This window comes from Artibeus jamaicensis, unplaced genomic scaffold (genome assembly GCF_021234435.1).
Source record: "Artibeus jamaicensis isolate MK-2021 breed Jamaican fruit bat unplaced genomic scaffold, CSHL_Jam_final contig_585, whole genome shotgun sequence".
Lineage (NCBI taxonomy): Eukaryota > Metazoa > Chordata > Mammalia > Chiroptera > Phyllostomidae > Artibeus > Artibeus jamaicensis.
Window position 1 is genome coordinate 14,502,987 of NW_026521894.1, and position 6,687 is coordinate 14,509,673.

Genomic DNA, 6,687 nt, shown 5'->3' on the forward strand with positions numbered 1-6,687 from the left:
AACCCTCTAATTACGGGGTTGGATCCATTGGCAACCAACCCTCATCTCTCGCTTCATTAACATAATGAAAGACACCTTGATCACTTTCAACACTTAGAAAATTCTGAGGGTTTTGGGAGCTCTGTGCCAGAAATATATTTTTCTTATTATAAATCATTCTGATACATCACAATACCACAGAGATGGATAGACATTTAACTTTGCAATAATATTTTCACTGGTTGTGGGAAAACAAAGCATTTACATGTATCATTGTGCTTTAGCCTGTCCACTGTTAGAGATTAATGCTTACTGTTAATTTTTAATACAACCTATAAACATCTGTCCTAAGAATGTGATGTGCAAACCTCTTTCAATGGGATGATAATTACACACATGTGGAGGACCAAGAAGGTGTGAACTTGTCAAAATCTGACCTTGGTTTCTTTTAGCACCGTTCTCTGGCAAGCTGTTTCTGAGACTCTCAGTTTTCTCTGCTATTTTGCTTTCAGCTAGTTGTCGATAAGTATGCCTCAGGTGTGGACTGACACCGCCTTAAGGTGTTTTAAGTACAAAAAACAAAAATGCATAAGGCTTAAAATACAATACTTTCCAATGGCATTTACACTTTTATATGGGACTCTTGAATAGAGTCCCAATAAAATGAATCTCTCAGGGTAAGATTTCAGATTTCTTGACAAAGCTTGAAAATTACATCTGTTCCTGAAATTACATCACTTGTGGGTCATTTCAGGAACTTACTCCATCGTCCACTAATGTTAAAGCCCAGAGAGAGCAGGCTGTAAGCAGTAGAAAGATGGAGATGAACACATAAAATCTCTGGTCTGTTCTTCCCTTTGAATTGAGGTTAGAGATAGTCATTGGCTCCAGCTGCTCTGAGGGGAGATTTAGATCAAGGCCAGCTGTGAAAAATCCTCTCAAGGTTTGGCTTCTGATAGACAGCAGCTCTTGTGTGGAAAGTAACAGCTCCTTTTGCTAAGCTAAAACCTGAAAAAGCTGTGTTCTCTGTGAAATCCAAATTAGCCAAAGATTTTGAAAGAACATGATTCTCATGCTGAAACCATCAACATGGAGAGAAAGCAGAAATGCACCTGTTTGTAGGCAGTATGAGCCAAAAAGATTGGACATAAAGTTACATAATTCAGCCTACTTGATATTATTTCAAGGTGTGGGGAGGGGCAGCTCAGTGCACCTAAATCCAGTGAGCTCCATGGTCTCAACAGTCTACTATTACACTGTCCCTATGCCCGATTCAATACCACAAAACTCACCAATTCATTTTGTCAATCAGAAAGTCTACTTGGCCTTAGAGGAGACTGTGAAGGAAGACCCAAGCAACCAGTAAAAAACACAACAGGGTGTTAAGCATGGCTGGAACTGGTGTGAGATAGCAGCATTCCACAGAGGAGGGGAGGGAGCTGTGAGCAATGCTAACATGGTTCAGGTACTAGAGAGCCCCTGCGGGAGTTCTCTAGTACCTGGAGAACTGGAGACTGGTACTCGGGAGACCGGAATCTCTAGTAGCCGGGAGACTGGAGGGGTCCATGACCAGGCAGGCAAGCAGGGGACCTGTGGGTAGGGGATAGTGAAAGGAGTTAAATCCCACTTCTGGAAGCACATTAAAGAGTATTTGAGCTGTAGATATCAGAGTGAGTCCAACTGGAATGATTCCTATTACCTCAAGCCATCATAGTCAAGGTCAAAGACTCTTACTAGATGAGAAATACATATATGATAGAGGAGAGATTTCTGGTTTCATGTAGTAACTTCTGAATCGATGTGGGTTTTTTCCTAATTAAACCTGGGTTAAAATAATTGTAGGTAAGTGTTTCTTGCCTCATATATACCAAGCTTAGTTCTGAGAGGAAGAAATATGATAACCCAGAGGTATCCCATGAAACTAATTGATTGCCTGGTATATTTGTGCAAAAGAAACAAAAACAATTTAACACAGAGATACTAAACGGGAAAGCCGGAAGAAGTTCTATTCTAAAGTCAGTAAGCTAAACAACCAAAATGGTACAGAAAGTGAGATAATGTAAAGAATGTCTTTTGGGTGGGTGGTAGAAAAGTAAAATTATCTCTGGCATTTTTCCCAAACCACACAAATCTACCCACACATAGATTCTGATGGGCTCCTGAGGGAGAACTCCCAACTTCCCACTTCAGGGATGAACACTGCTGTTGATAGATAGGATCCTCTTATTCCTTGCATGAGAAAAGGTTGAGTCATCAGCAAAATGAGAAAAACCACTAGCCTATAGTCGGGTGGAAGGAGAAGTGAATATTGGTTTCCACACACACTAAGTACTTGTTATGGGCTATCATTTTCTTTCTTTCTGCATCCATTTGCTTGTTTTCAAAAACAGGGCAGATGATAATAGCTACCTGACAAATTTAAGGTAAACATTAAATAATACATGATGATATTAAATAAATATTAATAGAATCTGAATTATGTTGTGCTATTCACAATTCACAAGTATTTATGATGCTTTACCAAGTAAATACGTCAGACTCTACGTACTGTTTTCATTTTACCTTATTTTCATTTGTATCCATTTGCCCTGGTTTGAACTAAAAGGATTTCCTGGACTGTATATTTTTAAAAAGTCTGTGGGAAAGGAAATTCTCAAAGAAAAGCCTCTTCACTCTATATCCGATGAATCATTCGCATAGAATTTAGAAAGTTAAGAAAAATAGCTTGCTTACAATTATTCGATTCAACATGGAAATTTTCTTTAGGTTGGGTTTATTTTTGTTGATATTGTTGGCACAAAATAAAACCACTGAATATAAAGATAGAAATCCAGTATTCATAGAGCAAGCTGTGAAACTGTATCAACTAACCTGAATTTTATTCTCATTGGTGTTATCAATTAACTTGAAATGTAACAAATACTTTTCCCACAATGTACATTAATCTACCCTCAAGTCTAAAAAACACCACCTACCCATCAAAACAAAAAGAAATGTGGCGTGACTGCACTGTAGGATACACCATGTAACTAGGCTTCAACAAGTCTACACACTGAGGGTCATAGGCCCCTTTACTCAGTTTATGTATGTATCACTAATATTATGTGCTACCAGTATGTATCACAGTGAAGACTGGTATATACACTGGGGACTCCATAAGATTTACAGTTTGGAGGATCAGATGAAAAAATTATGCTAAGATTTGACACTCTTCTTTCACCTAATCATTGATTCACCTAACTGCCAGTCACTGTGCTCTTTGGAAATCCAAAGTGGCCATTAATGAAACTGACAAAATTTGTTTTCTTAGAATTTTGTGATGTAATTCATTTTCATGTTGGAAATTTCAGCACCCCAGAAAGGAGTCAGGTATAGAAAGAAAACTCCAAAGAGCAGCTAAGACCTCCCCCAAGGATTTTCTCCCCATCACATACCACTTTGCTTTGACACACCTTGAGTTCTCAGAAAAAGCAATAGAGTTAAATGAATGTACATGGGAGTTTATCATGGTCTCTCTAAGTAGAACTGTGCCCACACTTTACAAACTGTGCTTCCGCAGCTTCGACCCGATGCAGTCATAGAAGGCAGTTCCATTTAGCTGAGGTTGAGAATATTGAGCAGAGTTAAGCTGAACATCTAGTCAAGAGCTTGGGAAACACTCCGGGGAGAAAGCTGAAGCCATTAGCCACAGGAACAGCAGATAAAACGGAATCCTTCTCGAGCTTGCTCCTTTGCCTCGTTCTCCACCTCTGCTGTCCCTCTGGTCACCAGTATTAAATTCTGGTCCCGTGCTGTTCACGGAATACTCCTAATGGGGACGAGAACTCAACACATACCCCTTTCATCTCTAATTTCATCAAGAAAATATGGCAGTCTTTAATGCCTCCCCTGAAAGATGTTTTAAAAGGTAACTAAATAAAATACCTGAGAGTTTTTAAGAATCAGATTATTAATAAGAAATTATTGTCAGTTAATCCCAGATATTTTCCCTAAAATTTTTTTCTCTGGAGTTCTTATAGAACAGGATACATATATACTCATTATTAATATCTGATTGCAAATGGTCGCTTATAAAACAGCCATTTTATGAATGAAGAAACTAAGACTTAGGAAGCTTAAATGATTTGCCCTGTCATAGACCTAGTTAACTGAAGAGCAAGTTCTTTCCAACACTTACTATCTTTTTGGTTAATCATTTATATACAGTTCTTGAGGGCCTATTATTCACAGTACTAAGAGCTGTGAATGATATAAACCCAAACAACATGGTTCCTGATGCCAAATGAATTATGATTAGATACTCTACACAGAGTAATAATAAAAAATCACTATTTATCAGATATTTATCATGTGAGAGAAACTAGGTCAGTGTCAGGCAGGATCACAGACATTGTCCTAGTTTCTTATTATGAGTGTTTCTCAGTTAACCAATGGGAATACCATGATACAAAAAGTCATGTCATTGACCCAAATCACACAATTCATGTGAAGCCGAGGTGGGATTTGAACCCAGATCTCCCTGATTCTGAGACCTTAGCTCTTAACTATATCACAGGCTCTGCTACAACTGAAACTTAGTTCTTATCCCCAGAGACAGTGGGAGGTACTTTGGCTAAATGTAAAAGAGACATTTGACAAGTTTCATTAACTCTGGAATAGTTTACCACTGAACCTACAGGTTTTCACATCCCTTAGGTGACTTAACAATGAGAGGACATTGGCCTTGGCTGGGTAGCTCAGCTGGTTAGAGTGTGTCCCGATACCAAGGTCACGGATTCAATCCCCCATCAGGGCACATAAAGAATCAACCAATGCAGCCCTGTCTGGTGTAGCTCAGTGGACTGAGCACGGGCCTGCAAACCAGAGCATCACGGTTCAATTCCCAGTCAGGGCACATGCCTGGGTTGCAGGCTAGTTCCCAGCAGGGACCAGTTCCCAGCAGGGGACGTACTAGAAGCAACCATACATTGATATTTCTCTCCCTCCCTTCCCCTCTAAAGATAAATAAATAACATCTTTAAAAAATAATCAACCAATGCACACACAAATGAGTAGAACAACAAATCAATGTTTCTCTCTCTCTGTCTCTCCCCCTCCCTCCCTCTCCTCTATCTCTCAAATCAATAAATTTTTTAAAATAAAAATGAGAGAATAGTAATTCAGAGGTTTCATTTAAAACAGCCTACCTGATTGCCTAGTAGGAAGTGAAAGTAAATGACATCTTAGGCTTTCTTCCATCCTATGACTTGGGAAAAACAATAACAATCAAAAACTGTAAACCTCTGCAACAAGTCTGTTTCTCCTGTGTTTTCCCTTGAATTCAAATAAGCTGAAAAATAATCAATATATTGCACATAAAAAAGCTATGCAGAGCCCTTGGAAAATATGTATGAACTATCAAGCTTTAAATAGATCCCAAGGAAGTTTGCAGTCTTTTATGGTGAAGCCTGATATTAAAGTTCGAGCCAAGATGTGTGTGTGTGTGTGTGTGCAGTGATTAAGCCTCTGTGTGTGTGAGGCACAAATTGCAAGTACCTAAAAAATAGGCTAATGCTAGAAGATCCATATGAGAATCGGCATCCTGAAAGAAAAGACAGGTGTTTCCTAAAAAAACCAACTTGTGCTCCACAGGAGGCCTACACACCACTGCACCCATATCTCTAGTGATTCCTGAGAAGTTCCAGCACATTTTGTGAGTACTCAACACCAATATCAATGGGTAACAGAAAATAGCCTTTGCCATCACTACAGTTAAGGGTGCGGGGTGAAGATATGTGCATGCGGTGTTGAGGAGAGCAGACATTGACCTCACCAAAAGGGCAGCAGAGCTCACAGAGCGTGAGGCGGAACGGGTGATTACCATTATGTAGAACCCACGCCAGTACGAGATTCCAGACCGGTTCTTGAACAGACAGAAGGATGTGAAGGATGGAAAACACAGCCTGGTCTTGGCCAGTGGTATGGACAACAAGCTTTGTGAAGACCTGGAGCGGCTGAAGAAAATGCAGGCCCACAGAGGGCTGTGCCACTTCTGGGGTCTGTGTGTTCCAGGCCAGGCTGCCGGGGTTGCACTGTGGGTGTGTCCAAGAAGAAATAAATCTCTAGGCCTTGTCTGCTAATTAATAGTTTATGCGCCTGTGGGGGGAAAAAAGAACAAGTTGCTTGCTGTCCTATTTGGACTTAGTTCTTTCGCCCTATCTCAGGATTATATACACATCAGAACAATTGTGACAATGGTGCATCCCCTCTGTATCCCAAGAAAGATAGAGCACTAGGAGACAGCCAGCTCTTCCATCGCAAGGCCTTTGCTAATAGTACTTCTCATTTGAAACACTCTTTGTAGTTTTCAAGATGTTTCCATGAGCTACAACATAGGCTTTATGAATGTTGCCTTTGTTCATATGCTGTTCTCCCTTGCAGTGCTCCTACAACACTCGGTATCTTCTTTTTTTATAAAACCGATTCCTCTAGCATTCACTTTTTAATGCAACAGCTCTCTTCCCTGCTGAACTTCGTGTTCCTCTCAAGGCAGTGCTGCCGGGAACATGATTGCCTTGTTAACCACGAAATCCCAAAGGTCCAGTGCAATGCCAGACATATAGCAGACTCTCAAAAATATTTTTCTTAGCAATCCTGAGAATATGTTCAGATAGTCTCAGATATTCTAGAGAAGCAGAGCCTAAACTGGCTCTTTTATTAGGCTGCATG

General features: G+C 40.0%; 1 pseudogene; it reads left to right on the forward strand.

The window, feature by feature from the left end:
* The first annotated feature begins 1,435 nt into the window (after positions 1-1,435).
* On the forward strand, positions 1,436-6,076 carry LOC119062470 (40S ribosomal protein S18-like; annotated as a pseudogene).
* The last annotated feature ends 611 nt before the right edge of the window (positions 6,077-6,687 follow it).